General features: G+C 38.3%; 1 protein-coding gene across 9 annotated transcripts in view; it reads right to left on the bottom strand.

Moving 5' to 3' along the window:
* The window catches only part of camta1b (calmodulin binding transcription activator 1b), a 304,866-nt gene that overhangs the window by 130,598 nt on the left and 151,768 nt on the right, over positions 1 to 22,500 (bottom strand). The window lies entirely within an intron of this gene.

The raw sequence follows: 22,500 nt of genomic DNA, 5'->3' as shown, positions 1-22,500 counted from the left end.
AGACCGAGAAAACTAGAAAAATAAAATAAAAATAAATCGAAGAGAACACAATACGTTAATATGTTCTCTAAATGTAAATATTATTATTGTATTTAAGCAAAGCTTCTTTACGATTTAATTGATTGCCTTGATTCAGGCCACTGGACATCTAACGGCTCAACTTAAAATTCTTGATTGAATGACTGCAACATAAAATGTTAAGATATATATGCAAACAATAGGATAAATCTCTCTCAACTAGTGGGTCACAACACAAAACTGAGTCACAAACTCTGCAATAAGTTTGTCACTTTGTAGAAGCCTGTCAAATTAGTCATGCCAATATGGACGGGTGAAGCGACATGCACTCATCCTCAAAAACCATGAACAAAATATACATGATAAAAAAAAATTGTAGTGAGGATAAACAGTGGACTGCAGACCACAATATGTTTTGGAAAATTAATCATTAGATGTAATAATGATTTATATTTAATAATATATTAATAAATTCCCATTTTTTCCCGTTCATTCCCATCAGTGCAATAAAAATGTTGGTTTTGTATTTGTTTGCTGCTTTATATCTAGTGTAAAATTTGATCCTGAAGCCTGAGAACCACTGATTTACGCAAGTTATTCTGCCTGAATACAGTTTCCTGAACGTATTAAGATATTAAATGTGAAAATAATTATAAAATATCAGTTAAACCCATTATACTCCAGAAACGATAGTATCTGCATACTCAGAAATGACTGGGCAAAAATCACTGTGCATTTGTGAAACGGGACCATCAGATGAACAGCTGACAGGATAAACAAGAGCTTTAGGGTGACATGTGTCTCTGAGACAGAGCACATCCAAACAAATCTCTTCTATCCCAAAACAAATCCCTCCGATACAACAATGATACATATTTCTCATAAGCTAAACCAGCTGTCAAGTGAAACTCTGGACATTACTACTGCTTTTCCTCAGGCAAATTGATAGACAATCGCAATATTAGTACCGGAAATCTGGCATCTGAAGTTTGCCGCAGCTGTCAACACACAAACCTTTTCCTTAAGGTTTATCTAGATTTAACAATGTTTGACGAGCACTTCATGAATAGTTTAGAGAGCGCTGTGGCTGAGCTGTAGAAAAGGCTGACGCAGCAAGACAACGAGAGCTACACCAATGAATGAGGTACATACGGATCCACCATTTATCAGAGAGCAGCAAGATAAATAGCGCTCTCAGTGGAAGAGAGAGAAAGAGGGAGATAGATACTTCCTCTTTGTCCAGTTGCTCGTTTTGGGAGACTCACACTTATAAATACTGCAGTAGTGGAGGGCTGGATCATCTGCTCTTGCCTCATTCCAAACCCTCACCACAAATACCAGCAGAGACATGCATATCAATGAGCGCTGCATCATCCCAGCAGTCACTCATGGTTCACATGCTTTTGACCCCCATTTCCTGGATTCATCTCCCCAGTCGGTGGGTGGCCGCTTTCAGAGAGCTTTCCTCTCCTCAACCCCCTCAATACTCACCTAGTCTCACAGTCTGATGATTCTAGCCAAAAGAGTTGACTTGACTTAAACAGAAAGAGACAGATATTTAAAATGTTTTTTTTGTGCAGTTTAGAAATTCATTTGAATTGTGGTGCGGCATCTAGGTAAACGTTTGTATAAAAATGTGGACGAAATCTTTCTGTCCAGCCAAAAGCAGTTCGGATTATTTAACTGATAGATAACAAAGCTGAAACACACACAGACACACACACAGACACACACACACACACACACACACACACACACACACACACACACACACACACACACACACACACACACACACACACACACACACATGAAATGAAAAAAACTCAACAAAACAGGAGTTTAATTTTTGTTCTATACTTTATAATTAAAAACTAAGTGCTACCATATATATATATATATATATACAGTATATACATGCAAATATTTCTTAATATACATGCATGTGTGTGTATTTATATATACTGAAATAATTATACGCAGTACACACACATATATTATGTAAACACAAACTTTTATTTTGGATGCGATTAATCATTGCCCAGCACTAATTATAATGCATAAAATAAATAAAAATCTGTGCCTCATACTCCTCATAGGAGTGCGTAGTCGTCAGTCGGTCAGATGTAGGTGGTCCACGAGAGGAATGAGGTCAGTCTGACACTTAACTTTCACACTACCACCAGAACTATAACTTGCCGTACCTACACGTCATAAATCAAGCATGAAATTGTGTGCAGGTGTGCACCACAGGTGGGGGAGCAGTTCTGGCGTCGAGAGCGCCACGTGGGGTCTCTCCGGCGGGGGACGCGGCCAAATCCGCTGAATGTCTCATTGCGTTTACAGCTGTCACAGCCACACAGCTGGGTGAGACACAAGCCCAAAGACAAGAGGCTCTTTCACTGGAGGCAGTACTTCAACTTTCCCTCTCTTTGTCTCTCGGCTGCTCTTCTATGAAAGAGTGTGTGTGTCGCCCGGGGCAATAAAGTACCTTTTTCGGTCCTGCCGTGTCAGATTTACGCCCCTTGTTAAGCCAATGACACCTTCCACCGGTGTCAGCCCGTCAGAATGGCACGGTGCCCGTCTCATAGGGGGCGACATGCTATTAAAATTACGCCTCATTAGTGAAGATGAGGCGGCTGTTGATGAAAGCCACAAAAAAGGTTGCGAGACAAGCAAACGCTCAGCTGGCTTTGTCCAAACAAACAGCGTGTTCTGAACGACTCTCCTCTAGACGTAGCAAATAATTTGTTTGTGACTTCCGGACACCTGTTACCCACAATTCAAAGGCTATTTGTGTCTCAGGCGATAATGGGGAATCCCGTAGAGACGGAAGCAGACTCTGGAGTGTGTGTGTGCTGTCAGAACCATGCCTACATCTCACACACCTGGTGGAGACACACACACTCACACACACACACACACACACACACACACACACACACACACACACACACACACACACACACACACACACACACACACACACACACACACGCACGCACGCACGCACGCACGCACGCACGCACGCACGCACGCACGCACGCACGCACGCACACACACCTGCATCGTTCGTTATAGATGCTGCCACTGTCTACTTCTGCATTTGCCCTTGAGAAAGTTGTTTGCACCAGTGGAGATTCATGTGTGTGTGTTTATGTGTTCAAGGGGTGTGTCTGAATACTGTGTTTGGAAATTTTTCAAATAAACTCATTAGCATGGCTAGATGAGGTTGAAGATGAGCAGAATAAGGAAGTGACCATAATATGTTTATGTGTGTCTTTACTGCTCTGTTTATGAGATGGAGAGTTAATGCTGAAGCTGAGGGATATAGGGATATCAGAATAGCATAAACTACAGATATAATAAGAGTAGTATATATACTGTGAACAGTACTATGCATATTCGACTTTGTTAGTGAAAAATGTGCAGTATTCTGAAGAGATCCTTCCACTGCAGTGTGACAAATGCTTGAGTAAAAAAAAAAAATTAAAACCAGAAAAAAATGTAACATGAGTTCACACCAAGTGCAGAATATTACTGTCTGAAATATGTATTGATACATAAGTACTTTAAATACTATCAATCAATCAATCAATCAATCAATCAATCAATCAATCAATCAATCAATCAATCAATCAATCAATCAATCAATCAACACAGAAAGCCAGAATTTCCTTGTAAACCAGACAAGCTTGTAATCTGTGGGAAAATCAAAAACCTAGGAATGTGTTTAGTGATTCACTACTAGCCAACTACTAGTTTAAGCATGTTAAGATTGCTTCACTAGCTTTAACACAATCTACTCCTCCTGTACTAAGTTCACTGACTTCTTGCCCCGCCTCTCTCTGCGGATTTGAGATGTGATTGGCTATTCTCAGTGTGCACTAACCCTTTGCACGCTTGCTGGTGGAATATGTTTGCGCTCTATGATTGAGTATTATAAAGCAGAGCAGTAGGGTTGTCATATATTATTAGGCACTGGAATGCACACAGAACAACCCCGGGCGTGAGAATACCTGGGGATTTGTCTAATGCACGTTTGCCTTTACCTGCGGATGGGATTATCTCTGCTGCAGGTGAGTGGATTCAGGTTTACCCATTATGCTTACAGTCAGTGACAGACGCTTTTATTGGATGGGAAGGGTTGGCACTTGCGTCCCACTATGAGATAAAAATTCAGTCCGTGTCAGGAATAGATTCCTGCATATGAATTTAAATTATGGGCCTTACATATGCAAATATATTAGATATAATACATTTATTTGATCAAAAATACAGTAAAAACAGCAATATATTTAAAAAAAACATCATATATTTGAAATTATATTACATTACATATACATTATACATTACAAATTACATATATTGAAAATGTAATGTGATGGCAAAGCTGAATTTGCAGAAGCCATTATCCCTGTCTTCCGTGTCACATGAATCTTCAGAAATAATTTCTTATTATTATCATCAATGTTTTAAGGTAGAAAAAAAGTGTATATATGTACTTAAAGGTGGTCATGTATATTATAGTTTTTCTTTTAGAATTTTTTGACCCTTAGAATTAAACAAACAGTTTTCAACACTGTACCTTTAAGACTTTTATAGTAGCCTATGTGTAAATGTGAAGGTAATTCAGTGAAGCTTAAACACTTAAGGACATCTCTTGTTGAGATTCATCTTCCTTTCCACAGGATCTCAATGAGTTAAGGAGAGAAGGAGAAAGGGACTTTCTGGCAAACTTTCTCTGCTGTCGTCCATTGAAGCTGGATGTGATTCAGAAACATCTCTCTCTCTCCCTCTCTGAACACATTTCTATTCCACCTGTGTGAGGTCTCGCAGATAGAGTCACAGAAGCAGAAACCATTGTAATTACTCTTTAATTTATTGACTAATGGCCACAGCCTCCCCTGACAGCAGCAATTGTTCTAATGTCCTGGCCAGCAAGACACTGCTCAAGTCCTCTTTGGGCAGCGCAACTAAAATAATTTATCATTACAAGCACATTAAATTGAAACATATAGACCATAACTGTTGTAATTTATATTATTTTGTCTGTGTGTTTTTCATTCTCTGTTTTTTCTTCTGGCCAAGAAGTGTGTGATTGCTCACCCATGTGGAGCTGAACTCACCCGTACGCCCCTGGCTTCAGTGCGGGTGACATGGATGAATGCTGTTCGAGAATTTACAGGAATTTAGGGACGTGCCAAAATGTGTCTGGAAGGCTGCACTGCATTGATATTTCTCAAACAGACTAATTTTCTTCATCCACACAATTAATTCCATAATTGCGTTTCATAATGAATGAATTTCCATCCTCTCTCTGCCATTTGGAATTAAAGGGCCTGTTTTCACCTGTATGTTATGTTGAGCTAAGCGCCAAAACTTCACTCTTAAACTTTCAGTTTCTAAAACTTTCTCCAATGCTGTTTCTGGAGATACCTTCCGTTGTAGGTGTGCTAATATTGTGCCAGATTTACTAGTTAAGCCAAATCAGTTATTAAACTTTACTTTCTTCTGCCATCATTTACTCACCCTTGTGCCAAACCAAACCTTTATGAATTATCTTCTCTATGGAACATCAAAATATACACTACCGTTCAAAAGTTTGGGTTGAGTATGTTTTTGTTTTTTTTGTAGAAATTGATACTTTTATTGAGCAAAGATGCAATAAACTGATCAAAAGTAACTAAACAAATTTATACAATGTAAAAAGTGTGCGTGATTTTAAAAGTAAAAGACTGTAAAAATGCCACAGTGAAAAACTGTTAATTGGTTAACAGAAAGTTTCCTTACTATATACGGTAAATAACCGTGATATATATAATGGTACATTTAATGTCATTTTACTGTAAAATACCATTAAATTTACAGTTTTTGGAAGTGAAAAAGAACAAGTCATTGTATAATTTACAGTGAAAAAATTTAAATTGACATTCCCACAATTCAAAGCGTGACACTTCACATTTAATGTATTTTTTTAAATAACTGTTTCTTCATAGTTTTCTTAGTTTTTTTCTAATCAGTTATGTACATGTAGGGTTTTATGTTACATATAATGTTTTAAAATTAATGCTTATTGCATTTTTTAAATTTCAACATATTACCATGATGGTGTTTAATGTTTGTGTGAATGACACTGTGCAGCTTCATATTAGTATTTACTTTCATGTGGAAGAGCTGCTTATGATGAGCTTTGGTTGATCATTTGACTCTCATTACTGCTATGATTGTTGGCTGACAGTGTATTACAATGTAACAAAACAGATATTAATACTTCTAAAGATCAGTAAATTGACATTATATCAGATAATGAAATACGGTTTATTGCTGTAAAATTATATACGGTTAAAAGTCCGTAAAACCTAAAATGTTGCTACTGTATTTTTATCAGGAAAACTCTGGTAACCACAGCTGCCAGTTTTTTCCCGTAAATTTAACAGATTTTTTTTTACAGTGTAGTCAAATAAATGCAGTTCAAATCCTAATGAAATATCAGTTTCCACAAAAATATTAAGTAGCACTTTTTTAAACATTGATAATAATAATAATAAAAGGACGATGTGACTGAAGACTGGAGTAATGATGCTGAAAATTCAGCTTTGATCACAGGAATAAATGGCTTTCTGAAGATTTTTTTAAATTGCAATATTTCATAATATTACTGTTTTTATCAAATGAATGCAGCCTTGATGAGCATAAGATACTTCTTTTAAAAACTACAAAATCTTACAGATCTCAAACTAATTCCAGCATATTTGGCCATAAATGCCACATTTTTAAAATGAACGTGAAGTTAAAAGATGTTTAACTTTTAAAAGCATGTCTTCTGTCAAACCTGCCTTCTGTTCCATTCTGTCGCATCTTACTGACTTTGAGTGCAACAATGGATTTTGAGCAAACAGCATTCAAAATCTAATAGACTGCAAGGATATCTGCACACTGAATTGCAATTTTACAACCTTGCAAGCACTTGGGTCTTCTACAAGAAATGCATTCAATCAATCACTTTCAGAACAGGCCAAGTTCACAAAACATCATGTAGGGCTACAGGTTAATCATTTTGAACATATGAATATGACTTTTATTTATCACGCTGTGAGCTAGTGGAAATTAAAGGCAGCTTTAGCGATAACATCCCGCTGTGTTTGGAGACACGTCGTCTATCCACAGTGTGTGTAAATCAAGGACGAGTTCATTCAGCCTAACGTCTCTGAACAAGACAAACAATTCTCACCATTCCCGCTCCTCTCTCTATTTTACAGGCGTTCTATATCCCTCAGCTTCTGTCTTTTTTCACTCTCTGCCCCCCGATTTGTGGAGCTGATCGATAGAGTGATGCAGACGTTGCCGCTGAGGATGACAGAAGTTGCTCGTCCCCAGAGAGGAACAATAAGGACGAGCGCACCCCCCACCCAGACCGTTTGCTGGAGCTACAAATACGCCAAACATTATTTCAACACGATTCTATCTGCGTTTGTGCGATATCGGGTGTGTGTTCGGATGAGAAACGTGGAGAATATGCACATAAACACAACCGTAAAGAAGAAAAGAAAGATGCGACGGCTTTGTGCGCAATAATTCAAATCGCTGAACGTTGCCACTGGCTGCTGATACGTCCCGTCCTAAAAAGATACTGCATGCAGAATAAAACAGCTGAAAACTAAGTCTTTGAATGCACTTTGAAAAGCACTTTCAAGCTACATCAAGTTTAGCATGAGCTCTACAGCTGCCAAGCCTCAAGGTTTTTCACTATGGTGAAACTTCGATTGGAGCATAAGAGATGTAAAGACTGAGGGAGAAAGAAGAGGGGTTGAGACCGAAACAAATAGGCAAAATGGGCTGTGAAAGTTGAAGAGAATGAGTTTAGGCCTGGTCATCTACATCCAGCACTCCATCGTACTTTAGGCTCACTATTTATTTCCCAATCTTCAGGTCAAACTCATTGTGCCCTTGTGCAATGCTTCATGTTCCTGCAGGGGGCAGCCAGACACTGAATCTCTCTCCCAGCATCCCCTTCATACGCATCTGATATTGCTCAATGCTAGCCACAACTATAAAGTACATTTGCAGCTTCCAAATGGGGTCTTTATGATTAAAAACACATCGCCTATAAAGCATAACCACAAAGACCATCAAAAATCAGTTCTGGCAAAATCCTTTTGTTGTTTTTTTCAGACTAGTGTCTACAGTCAAAAAGGAAGCTTTAACATTGCAATTTAAGAGAGAACAAATTTAGCTTGATGCCTTATCCATAGCAACATAAAAGTGAGAATAATATAAGCAGAAGCCATTAATCCAAAGTAGACAACAATGCAAGTAGTGCTACCGTAACACATTTCAACTGATTACTGAAGAAAAATACGGATTTTGCTAATATCACAAGCTAGAATCGAACCCAGGCTAGCTGTACGAGCACCACAGCTTTTTTTAAGTACAGCTGTTTTTAATGCACATAGGTTGTGTATCCCATTCTCCTGCAGCTGGCTGTGCTGATGGATGTGAAGCATATGGCGTACGGTACGTAAGTGCGTGTGCAGGGTGGAGCGGGCCGAGACCAACAGCTCAGCAGAGGGCATGAAATGTGCTGGACGTGAACTGAATGAGAGAGCTCAGCTCATCTTCTCTTCTCTAACCTGCGGGGTCGCTCTCTCTATCTCCTGCTCACTAAAGCCTCCATTTCTTCTCCTCACACTGATTTATGCTTCTGCTTACAATGACGAGTCCCCTTTTCTATTCATATCATACAAAAACAGGATGCACATGCAATGCCGAATGCAAATCTCCCTCAACCACCCAGACTATGTATTGAAACTAGACTACAAAACACCTTAACAGTACAGTACAGAAACCATAACAGTACAATAAGCTCAATCACACAACCATTCACAAGTTCGGGGTCAGTAAGATCTTTTTTGATGACAGTAAATACATTTATAATGTTACAAAATTATTCTATTTTCTGTACTTTTTACATTTCTATTTGAGAATCCTGAAAAAAACTGCATTACAGTTTCCACAAAAATATTAAGTTTTCAACAAATCAGAAAATGTTTTTTTGAACAGCAAATCAGCATATTAAAATGATTCGGAAGGATCACGTGACACTGAAGACTGGAGTAATGATGCTGAAAATTCAGCTTTGATCACAGGAATAGAACATTTTAAAATAGATTCAAATAGAAAATGGTTCATTTATTTAGTTATTACTGTTTTTCTGTATTTTTGATCAAATAAATTTAGTCTTGCTGAGCATAGGAGACAAAACATTAAAAAAATCTTATGAGGAATCAATGTCCAAAAAGAGTATGTATTGAAACCAAGCTCCAAAAGTCTTAGCAGAGCAAAGATGTTGATTTCACATATGAAGGAGGGTGTTTCGTAAAAGGCAAAGCAGCAGCATTCAATAAATAAATAAAAAATGTAAGGGTCAGAGAGATGGTGGAAAATTTTCATGAAAAAAAAAACATGCTACTGGTTTTCATGCTCCACCAAAAAAAAACACACAAAAAAAAACACAACCTTTAATAACATTTTAAGTAGACCTCAGGGTAAAACAACCAAATTATACTAGAACTGTTTGATATGACCCCTTTAAGGCCAAACACAAAATGTGCCAATTTTATTCTAAGGGTTATGAGAGGGTCGAAATAAAAAAATAAAAATAAAAAAACATTTTAAGAATCTATGACTAAGATTTTATAAGCATTTTAAAATGAAATAAAAAAATGAAATCAAAACAACTTTTTTAACTGAAAAGTAAATATAGTGAAATTTTCTTATTTGATCCTTCTTGCTCTCTTTTCTGCCTCTCCTATCTGTCTTTTTTTGTCTCCTGTGCCTTCCTCTGCTCCGTTCCTGCTGTCCTCTCATTCTCCTGGTTCTGGCAGTCAGGAGTCATGATGGCAACTCCAGAGAGAGCTGTGTGTGTCTAGCAGAGCAGCAGGTGAAGGGGATATGGGACGTGTGTGTGTGTGTGTGTGTGTGTGTGTGTGTGGTTCTGGAGCGCACAGCTGCACACATGTGGGAATGTGTCTGCTTGTCAAACATCATTAACGCCTCCTAGCTAGAGGCCGCTCTTCTTTTTGCTTATTTCTTCTGGTGTTTGAAGGAGAAGTCGTTGAGCTGATGTCTTTAGGGTGATGACCGAAGACAAAGAACGACAAAACTGTAGCTTCGCTGCTGCAAGGAACTCTGGGAGCAGGAGGGCTGCAGCTGTGAGCGCAACCACAGCCGCTGTGAAAGTGTGTGACCCAGCGTGGGGTCGCCCACAGCAGCATGTGTGCTGAGACAGCAGACGAGAGAGAGACTATATGATCCCATCATACCCTCCTGCAGAGAGGCCCGTAGAGAACACACACACACTTCCACTCTGTTCTCCGGCTTCTCTGTATAAGTGCTGCTTGTTTTACACATTGTTTTTGGCGTTACTGTGGCTGTAATAAACTCCAGTACTCAAGGCAAGGGGACGATATAGTGTCCTGTGCCATTAAACTAGATGTGTTACTGTCAGAAAAAAAAAAATCACTTCTTAATTGGTTTTCTATCTAAAGTTCCTTAAAGCACGATATAGTTACTTGTGAAACAAGACTGCATAAGATATTGAGACTTGATTTAAGAAAATGTATCTCATTTTTTTTTTTGATATATTTTGTCTTGCTGCACTGGCAGAATTTCTTCACATGATCTAACTATAAACAAGTTAAAAACTAGAAAAAAATTAAAAATATCTAGTACAGTGAAAAAAAAAAATGGCCTCAGAACTTGAAAATCAGGAAGAGGATGTTATGTAACTGCAATTCTGTCATGACAACTATCGGGAGATTGGTATGGTAATAGAGATTGATATGGTAATAGATATGGCAATGGTAATGTATCTGGTCTTGGCGGAATAGCTCTGCTACACTGTTGCTACTGCAGAGCAAGTAACAAGACTTGCTATTGCCAATTGCTGTGAGCATGTAAGACATGCTGCTGCTGCTGTACATGCGTTTACATGAATTAACCCTGTAGCAGATCTATACAGGTGGAGCTGGGAAAGGGGGAGGGTTTCTAAAACCGGCTGCAGACTGATAACAGCAACACTACCGGTATGTATTTGAATGTTGAGCCGCAGCTCATTGGCCGCTGATGCAACAACCACCAATCAGCTGTGAGATAATGACGTGATCGCTACCAAATGAGTAAGACCTATCAGCCTGTGCCATCTAGAGTTTCATGCCAGAACTAGGTAATTAAAAGAAAATTATTTTCAATACAGGCAATGCATTCTGGGAAATGTCATGTTATTTCATCCATCCATCCATTGTACCATCCATTTATCCATCCATCCATCAATCCATCCATTCATTCATTCATCCATCCATCCATCCATCCATCCAAGTAATATAAATTCACTAATTTGAATTCTACTGCTGTCTACTTCTGTCACATTTCGTTTTCATTTTTTTTATTCCTGTTTTGTTAGTGTTCCCTTTGGTAGTTTGTTTTCATGGTTATTCATTGAGTTTGCATATTCCTATGCTCATTATCCTATCTGTATTTAAGCCCTGAGTTTCCTTAGTTCATATGTCTGGTCTCGTTTACGTTACGTTGGAAGTGGTTGTGTTTTTCCCTTATTCTCCTGCGTGTTCATTATTAGATTGTTAAAAAAAAGGCTTTCTCTACAGCCAGCAGTCGTGACAACTGACTTTCATCTAAATGTAAAATGCAACTCTTCATAGTTTTTTATTTCAAATGAAATTCAATTGGAATCTAAAATGCAATTAAATTTATTTAGGAGAATTTATGCAGTGTTGCTAAATATTTATAGATATTTAGATATTTTAAATGGAAATCAGGATGAAAAATATGCATTGAAAACAGGATTTTATTTTGCATTATATAATCGTGAGATTAAGATTCTTTTCAAACTGTTGCTCTGTCACTAGATGACTTGAAAAACACAAATCAGTGTGTTACAGCACCCCTGGTGGAAACTGAAAATCTATCATGTTATTATTTGCAGACAGATTTCATACCGCAATGACACATGAAATCAAGCTAGAACCATTTGCATATTGTATGTCTTAGAATACAGTATTCATTTTTGAGAGAACTGCCACTTTAAAATGCCTGAAAAAGTAAAAACGAGCCTTTCCATTTTCCTCCCCAATGCCCTTCTCTGCTCAATGTGAGCAGCAGTCTAATCATTCTCTCTGCGTTCGTCTCACACACACTCTCGCTGAGGGCGGTTTGTGGCAGACGAGCGGTCAGCACCTTTAAAACACACTGGTGCTGATATGATTCATCTCTCTCCCGAGGGTTTCGCAGAGCGGCGGCTCACTTTTCCATGATCACGGAGGCGGGTTCACCTGCTTACTGATGTTCATCTCCACCAATAGGAGCGCAGGCCTTCTCCAGACGCTGCTGTTAAGAATGAAGCGGTATAATCACGTCTCCCACCCGCACAAGAGTCTGACTTACGCTGCAATCAAAGCCGGAGTAGAGGAGAGAGATTACGAGGAAGATGTGATCAAAGCAAGCGGGGAGCACTCAGCGGCAGACTTGGTAAAAGCCGATTTACCTGTTTATTTGTTTACCCTGATCCCTGCTGGAGATTTAATGTGCTCCGGAGCCGAAATCTGCTGCGGGAGGATAATGGGGTCTGTGCAGTTCCCGGCCGGGATGGGTGGATACGTGCACGGGTTTCACAGAGTTGAGAAGGAAAGAGATGTAGACGAGAACTGAAGCTTAGTGCAGATAACGGAAGCCACAGAGGGTTTGCAACACGCCGCTCAAGGCATTACACCACAGCATGGATGAGAAGTACACTTTCCAGAGAGCATATTGTGCACAAATACAGTACAGGACCTGAAAGTGTTGTAGGCATTTAGAAGCGTAAACTGCAACCTAAAAACCTGAAAAATATCAAGAATATTCCAGCAACAGGAGGAAGATAAAACAAAACCACATGTTCGGTTACATTCAACATGAATTTAACTGTTTCAGTTCAGCAAAATTGTATCCATCTGAAATAGACAGATCATGTCTAAAAGTGCTTGTCTCCATACCAGAGTTTGCATCTATCTATCTATCTATCTATCTATCTATCTATCTATCTATCTATCTATCTATCTATCTATCTATCTATCTATCTATCTATCTATCTATCTATCTATCTATCTATCTATCTGTCTATCTATCTATCTATCTATCTATCTATCTATCTATCTATCTATCTATCTATCTATCTATCTATCTATCTGTCTGTCTATCTATCTATCTATCTATCTATCTATCTATCTATCTATCTATCTATCTATCTATCTATCTATCAAAAAAAATTGAGGCTTTAAAAAAGGCATTCTCAATTAAATTCAGAGTAATGCAAAACCCTGGCCAACACCTGTCATTTGAAACCTAAGTGGATTAGGTGAAATCAATTGCAAAGGTAAGATGTTTAAAGGGATAGTTCGCCCAAAAATATTAATTCTGTCGTTAATTACTGACCCAATTACTGTTGTTACAAACCCAGAAGACTTTCAATCATCTTCAGAACACAAATGAAGGTTTTTTAATGAAATCTGAGAGATTTCTCTCCCTCCATTGACAGCTACACAACTACCACTTCAACTCTTCAAAAAAGTTCATAAAGAGATCATAAAACTAATCCATATGAATTAAGCGGTTTAGTACAAATTTTCTGAAGAGACTTGATCACTTTATATGATGAACAGATTGAATTTAGGCTTTTATTCACATATAAACGTTCATCAACTCACACATCAGTTGTGGTAAACGGAAGCTCAAACATTTTCGCTAGATGTGAGAGAACCAATGAGGTTCATTCTCGTGTTACACAGCAGTTTGACCTTCCGCAAGAACCCGAAATTTAAACCGCTCGATTCATATCGACTAGTTTTTTTACGATCTCTTTATGGACTTTTTGAAGTGTCAAAGTTGTATTTGTGTAACTGTCAATGGAGGGACAAAAAGCTCTCAGATTTCATCAAAAAAATCTTCATTTGTGTTCCAAAGATGAACAGAAGTCTGACGGGTTTGGAACGACATGAGGGCGAGTAATTAATGACAGAATTTTAATTTTTGGGTGCACTATCCCTTTAAGAGTTTGAGCAAGTTTTTATTAAATATTAAAACAAAAAATTGTAGACTGAATTGTGTGCAATAAGACCAGAAATGTAAACAGGTTGACTTTGAACATGGATCAAGCACTGCTGGTAACACAACCTCATTTCCAAACCCCTCAACACTGCTTTAAACTGTCAACAAGCTGAAACAGTAAGTGAGCGGTCAGCCCAGCTCCTCTCAGCATGCATCACGCTGATCTAAATGACATGAAGTGGATGAAATCAGAGACTGTAAATCATGCTTAATGATGCCTGCGGGCGGTAGCCTTAGGGAGAGGCCACACACACACACAAACACACACACACACACACACACGGTCCTCACATGCATGCATACAAAGAGAGCAAGAGAGAGTAAAGTATGTGTTCTATTTAGCCCTCGCCCACAAAACATGACGCCACCCTCGTCCTCCTTTCAAACCAAAACGATCAATGCCTTGAATTCAGTCCATCTCAAGTGATTTGAAATGCTTTCTTCTGCATATGTAATATCTCTCTAATATTCAATACTTGCTTACCAATTACTTCTACTAATTAATGGCGGACGGAGCTTCATGTGTGCATAAATAAAGCACTGCTGTCGTCATCAGCGCTCCGTCTCCATACGCACGCAGTCCATTGGTTTAAATCATTGAAAAGAAAGTGGGCTGAAGGGGAGGAGGTTATGAGACACCACAGAAATGGGGAGCGAGTGGGTTTCAATATCAATGAGAAGCCCAGACGGAACCTGCTGACTTTTTTGTTCTGATTTGTTAATGATTAGAGTTCAAATTCTACAGCGAGTTCTGTGTCGAACAGGGGATCTGCTATATATATATATATATATATATATATATATATTTTTTTTTTAAGATCAGTTTCATCCTAGCCAAAGCAACCCCATCACCATCAAAAGGAACAGAGAATTTCAGTCCTTCCAGAAAAATGCGGAGTTTTTTTGTGATTGTTGCGGGCAAAATCCTTGATTATGCGGCCCGTTTTCTTTAAAAATGCGATGGAATATGCGGGATATTTATGCAATTTTATGCGATGAAATTGCGGGAATTTGCAAAAACTGTGGTTTGATGAAAAAGAGGAAAAAAGTGATTCGCCCAACACCCTGTTCTCACTAGGCTACAACCTTAATGTAAAGAGTCATTTCTTATTACTTCCTTTGATAATCAAGCATACTGCATAATAGAACGTGCTGGGAATATTTATTTCGCATCTTGTTTTATTTCAGACTGTAACGAGTGTAAATAAGGTGTGGCCCCTTTAAGAGGTGCGCGTTCCCTGTTGAACTGTTTGCAGTGTTATATTGTTGGCTATATGCGCCTCGAACACCCCATGTGTGCGGGTAATTTCTGTTTGATGCTGCATTTTTCTACATTTTAAAAGCAATGATGCTACTATTATTATCTTATTTTGTTTATTAAGTAACGATGTGACGGTAGAACGTGTGACAGACAATTATACGAGTTCGATTTGGGAATAAAGAGCGAGTTGTGAGATGCCAATCGCCTCTGTGAGTCTGTCTGGCCTCTGCAATAACTTCAGCTCTGTGCTATCCCGTCGCGTAATTGCGTCACTTCATAACGTTGGAAACAGGGGGAAATGGCTGCTCTTGTGTGAAGCAAACGCAACATTTTTCAACTTTCTGCTAAGATATATGTGACTTTTTGCAACGAAAATGCGAGGATTATGAAATCATGCAAGCCCCGCATATTTTGCATGGAAATCGGCAATTTATGCGGCGAAAGTGCAGCGTATTTGAAAAAATGTGGCCCCCGCATGAATATGCGGACTTTGGCTGATTATGCATTGAATTCAGCGATCGCATAATCGTGTTTTTCTGGAGGGACTGGAATTTCCTCTGTTTAGCATCTGCACTATCAGGATTGGTACCTGACATACAAATGAAAATGTTCACTAGCAGTATTACTCGGTATAAAGTGTTTTGTGATTAAATCATACCTAGTGAAGAGTTAAACATCAGAATGATTAGACTCAACATACACTACTGTTCAAAAGTTTAGGGTCAGATTTTTCCCCCCAATAACTGAACACCTTTATTCAACAAGGATGCATTAAAATTATCAAAAGTGACAGTAGGGATATTTATAATCTTTTCAAAAGATTTCTGTTTTAATACTTTCTATTCATCAAAAAATCCTGAAAAAAATTAGCATGGTTTCCACAAAAATATTAAGCATGCAGCACAACTGTTTTCAACAGTGATAATAATAATGTGTTTTTTGAGCATCAAATCAGCACATTAGAATGATTTCTGAATGATCATGTGACGCTGAGGACAGTAGATGATGCTGAAATTTTAGCTTCGATCACAGGAATAAATTACATTTTAAAATAGATTAAAATAGAAAACAGTTAATTTATTTAAATAATACTGCTTTACTGTATTTTTTATCCAATTAATGCAGTCTTGGAGAACATAAGAGACTTTTTTAAAAACATGAAAAAAATCATACTGACCCCAGACTTTTGAACACTAGTGTACCGGACCAAATAAGGAGCATTAACATGGCTGTCATTCATTATTAAAGACATTATTAATGTCGAATATCAACAGGAGTGCAGACAGGGAAACCTTGTGTTCCGCCACTTGATCAGTTAGATACATGCTTGTATATTCCTCAGTAGAATTATTAGTGGTGCCTATCACTATTACAGTATATGTGCTCATACTCAGTGATCTGAACAAATGTTGCTTCATTTCAGTGCATAACTGGTTCAGGAACATTTGTGAGTAGGGTTGCCAACCGTTACGTTTAATACGGAATCGTCCCGAATTTGACACATGCAAGTCTTGTTCCGTATTGAACTGAACCGGAACGCACTTTGTTCCGTATTTTTGAGAATCAATTCAGTGCAAATCTATGAACTAAGACATTTGTAGGCTATGATAAGAGAAAAAATAACTACGGTGCGGTAGATACTAATTTCTCCCCCTGTTTGTCTATGATCAGCCGCGTAGCGTTTTTAACATCTTGGAACATCATCAGAGAATGCCCTTTTAATTGGTCGTTAGTCATTGTGAGTCACGTATCGTAGCAACGATGACGACAAGTGACAAAAGCGGGAAATGTAAAAATGACTACCTCCGAGCAGCCTGCGAAAAGAAAGTTAACTATAATGGAAGTATAATTATATAAAGATATTTGCACTACACTTCCTTAAAATGTTGTCTAATTAAATTAAAAATATTATTTTTTGCACTGGAAAGGACATTCTAGAAGTCTAATTCTATTGAATAAGTTTGCACAAGGCTACAGAAAACTGTTGTGTTTATTTTTCTTCAAATGCAGTCTAAGCCGATGAGTTTTGAATGATATATGTTGTGTTTGTTGAAGTAAAAAATAAAAGGTATTATAAACTAAACAAATCAATGGTTCATTTTTGGCAAAATGATCATGATAGCCTTTATATATCTATGTGGTTCAGTCTTGATTAGGCCTAATAAGTTGTATTATATTATGCTATAATGTATGATAGCATTCAATATTCACCAGAAGTCATCATTTCAGGGGTTATTTTTCAAAGTTTTCTTCTGTGGGGGCATGTCACCTAGCACCCCCCTCCCCCCCGTTCCTTGTTTCCATTTCAGAAAGTTGGCAACCCTATTTGTGAGGGGTGAGTTGAGCTGTCATCAGACTTACGATTTGTATTTATTATCAAATTAATTGATGTCAGTGTGAACACACTTAGTGCTGACAATATGGGCCACACAAGTGCTGACAATATGGGCCACTAAACCCAGCAGAATTTCCAGGAACCCCTACTTCATGCTAAGTACCATTCTGCTCCACTTATTATCTTTCTATGGTTTTGCACTGTGAGATGGCTCTTATTCATTCCTCTATGAATAGAGAGACCGTTTCCATTTCTGTCTGGGCCAGTCAGAGGGAGGCTGAATTCCTCCTCCCCGTATATTGATTTCAACTGTTGCAAGAGATGGTATGCGCTAATTTAAGGCTGCCTTACAAATACTAGCATTTTAGCATTAGCATTTTTTAACATGCCTTTCACATGCTTTGTGCACGGACTACAAGTTCTTCTACTATTTCATATTTTAGCATATTTTCATTGATGCTTAATTAAAGTGGATGGTGGTTGAACAAGCTCCAAAAATGATTGCCCTTTTCTGATAAAAATCCTATTTAAAATGCCACAAAAAAGTTTGCTGTGTTTATTTGTAGGACTGCAAAATTTGGTTAAAAATTTTGTGATTATATATCAATATGACTATATAATAATAATAATAATAATAATAATAATAACACAATAATATAATTGAATTTTATTATTAGTAATAATACTGCTATTATGATTATTCTTAGTAAATAAAGAATATTACGCAAAATAAGAAATTACACTATTGTATTACATTATATATATATTTCCAATTCCCAACATTAAAGCATCAAGCTTATATTTCGGTGGAAAACTGCAGGTTTGTCAACAGCTGGTTTAGACTTTTCGTTAGTTGGTTGGTTTGAAAGTTGGTGCATGTTATAAGCTCCCCAAAATACAACATGTGCACTAAATCTGATCTGTCTTCTAAAGTCATATGATAGCTTGTGTAATAGCTTGTGTAAAACAAGTGGTTAATCACTGAAAATCACACTCAGCAACTGGTCTCCATTCACATTCCTTGTAAGGAAAAGAGCAGCTTGTACAGTCTGCTTAAAATTTCTCCTTTTGTGTTCTATAGAAGAAAAAGACATGAGGGTGAGTAAATGGTGGCAGTTTTCATTTTTTCTGAGCGAGAGAGGGAGAGAAAGAGAGAGAGAGAGAGACTGAAAGAGGCGAGTTGGAAGTGCTTTCGTAATGGGCTGCCCAGTTCGTCTCTTATGTGTGTGTGATTTACTTTGTCAGCAGACACTGTGGCACTAGGTGGTTTACTGATCCACAACACTCTCTCTGCTTCCTCTTTCCATCTCTCTCTCTCTCTCTGGAATGTGGAGGCGAATGTAATCACAAAAATGTGTTTGATTAAATGGAGTGGATGCCCCTGACAGTCAAGTCTGGAGACAGACGGAGGGATGCAGCCTCCACCAGAGCAGGAAGAACAGCAGACAGGGGAAATCACTCGTCTCTTTTAGAAAGCACCAGATCATTTCTGTGTGTCCCCCCCCCCCGAATCACATAACAACAACCTCTCCCACCCCACTTACCCATCGCCTCATCCCTGCTCACTTTCCTTGGTACCGCTCGTTCTCAGTTGTGCCAGCATCATCGCAGGAGTTCTCGCTAGCAGCGGGAAGCACAGAAAATCACAGGCTGTCGCCAAAGACTCATAAAGTGCGGCGTCAAACGAGGTCAGCAATTAATTACCTTAAATTAAAAAGCCCCTCAGCGTGGCGATGGAAAAGACCCCTGCGCCCGTCAACAGCTTCATCTGGATGGGAAAGGCCTCGCGGAGCTCGTGTAGGGGTGAGGAACGGGGGACCGGCGGGAGAAGCTTGATTCGGAGAGATCGCGGGTGCTGATTAATGAAACATGGCCGCTGCCTACTGAGAGAGAACATTCTGATCTTGTCGACAGAATGTGGAGAAGCAAACGCTGAGGGCTTCCATGACATGCTGCACATTCGCAGGATTACAGGAGAGTGCTGTCTTTTCATCGTAGCACTAAAAACTGCCAGTGTTGAATGTACTCAAATGTGACGCTGAACGGAAGATCCTGCCTTAGGGAAACTCTTGCATTCAATCCGGATCAGGGTTGACATTAACACCCGCCAAATGCGGGTGTATTTCAGCAGCAGCGTGTAACGCAGTCACTCCTACTAGACACTTTGGTGGGTTGAATTTTATATAGGCTGTTTTTTAATTGTAGTCTTTTAAAAAGGCATCTGAAATAATAAACTAAGTGTTGTCAAAAATATAGATTTTTCGAAACATATCGATACTGAAAAAAATATGAAAAGGCTTCCAATACTACGCATAATAAATATATGATAGCAGCTGTGCTTTCTCGCTCTCTCATCTCTCCTACAGCGAGTTACACACAAACCAGCCTCCCCTCACCCACTCGGTAATTTGCTCCGGATGAATAATGTTGGTGTTACAGTGCTTGAATTTCAGCGTGGGATTGTGCATATTGTGGATAATTTTACTCATTCACAGATTTTCTGAATGGGTGCACACATAAAGCCGCCTCTCAGGTCTAAAATTAATTCTTGTTCGCTGCTTGTTGCGCTTAAACAGTCAAACACACACAAAATAATGTCAAAATGTCGGTCTTGGCGAGTATTCACGTAAACACAAATGTATTAATATTTGAGTGCTAATAACAAATGATATTAATAATTGAGCACCAACTCATCACATTAGAGTGATTTCTGAGGAATCATGTGACACTGAAGCCTGGTGTAATGATGATGAAAATTCACAGGCACATATTTACTAGCGACCAATCAGAAAATGTGGATTATACAAGTTTTTTGAGCAAATGGACTATTTACATCCAGTTGTTTCTGAATGCAAGAATGTGTACTGTGTGAACGCACACGTATGTTGGCCTCTGTTGACTCAGGGTCAAGTGTGAGGTGATAAAGGTCAGTGTGTTGACTGATTGCAGCGATGGGTCGGGCTTTACTCACTGGAGGACGCCGAGGTCATGCCGAGTTCACACACACAAGTGCTGATATGATCATAACTGTCATAATCAGTCGGGAGACGATGTGTCTGTGGAGTCAGTGGGATTTCAGGACCACAGACAGCGTCACTGAGAGCACAGATACACACACACACACACACGCCTGCCAGACTGAAGACTAAAGATACTAAAGACAGTAATAATAAACAATATTACCCTAATCTGGGTGAAACACTGCATAAATGTACATTGAATATCACTTGGGGTGGATTTCTATGAAACCACTTCTATCAATAATGTTATCAAGCACCCAGAATGTGCTAAAACTGTATAGGAACCAAAAACAAAACAAAAAAAAACACTCAAAAAATATATGAACAAGTCTACAGTAGCAAATAAAACAATAATGTGCATAAATAAATTAAAAAGAAATCTGTAATAAATCTCCCACTCTATAGTAATGTGATTAATTTAGCTGCCGGTCGATGTCTGGCATCAATATCACGGTTTGAGGGTTAAACTTTTATGACAGGACGGCAATTATTGAAAATTCTACGGGGTCTATAAATGTTGCTGCAAATTTTCCTCTGACCTTGGATCAGATGCCCGAGTCCTAATATATTCATTACTGCTCAGTCTTGCATGACATTATTTTCACACTTAAGCAGTTTTACTCTGAATGTTTGCCAGGATAATTTGTGAATGGCATATTATGAGATGTCTGTGTCTTTGAGCATCTTAAGAGAGCTCAGTGTTTGCAAAATATTAATCTTTGTATGTTTTATCGTGTTCGAACAATAAGTCACTCCATGTGACTCGATTATGCCACCCATTCTGTCAAAGGTGTCGGCTGCCAGGATCGTTAATTAAACCTCAGTAAAGCCATGAATCGAGGGTCATTCTAGAAACTTCATTAGGAGTTATGAATATTAATTTTCCAATTTAAAACATCATCCAACAACCCTTTTGACTTTTTAAACATGCACAAGAAAAAAATATACTGCATAATTAATTAACAATAGATTTAGATTAATTAATGCAATGATGAAGAATTAATTGAAGTCAAAACTCTCCATCATTCCTTGTTGAATGAGGCCTACAGGTGCATTATCACAAGCACCTATAACCATACAGTCTCTGGAAAATATGGTTTCAAGAAGACTGGGACGGCTTTGTGGTTTCCAGGGTCTCATTTAATCACAACCTGAGCGCTGTGGTCTCATTTAAAGGGATAGTTCACCCAAAAAGGATAATTCTGTCATCATTTACTTTTTTTTTGGAACACAAAAGGAGATGCTCAGAAGACTGTGTTGATCTTTCGTGTCAATGCAATTACAATGAATGGGGACAGAGGATTTCAAACTTCAAAATAAGAATGCTAAATCATTATAGATACAGACTATACAACTTTTGTTCAATATCCCAATATTAAAGTTATTCATTGATAATTTTCCCCTCCACTGAGTCGTTACACATTGCAACCGAGTCATCGAGTCAGTGAGTTGAACACAAGAACTGGATATAATCATTTATGAACGAATCATAACAAATTTATTGAAAAGATCTGAATGTGCCATTGAGAGCTGGGGCAATTTAAATGCTTTTTTTTGTGACAACTTCAAGCTGTTTTCGATCTTTGTTTTTAATGTTCTTTGAATACTTTTTGAAGTTTAAACTCTTCATTTGCAGTCCATTGTATTGCTCAGGAGAAAAAAAAAGCATAGAAACAATCTTCAAAAAATGTCTTCATCTGTGCCCT

The sequence above is a fragment of the Siphateles boraxobius genome, unplaced genomic scaffold (assembly GCF_051911475.1).
Source record: "Siphateles boraxobius isolate OS27281-9 unplaced genomic scaffold, OSU_SipBor_1 5, whole genome shotgun sequence".
Taxonomy (NCBI): domain Eukaryota; kingdom Metazoa; phylum Chordata; class Actinopteri; order Cypriniformes; family Leuciscidae; genus Siphateles; species Siphateles boraxobius.
This window is presented reverse-complemented; position numbering and strand designations above follow the sequence as displayed.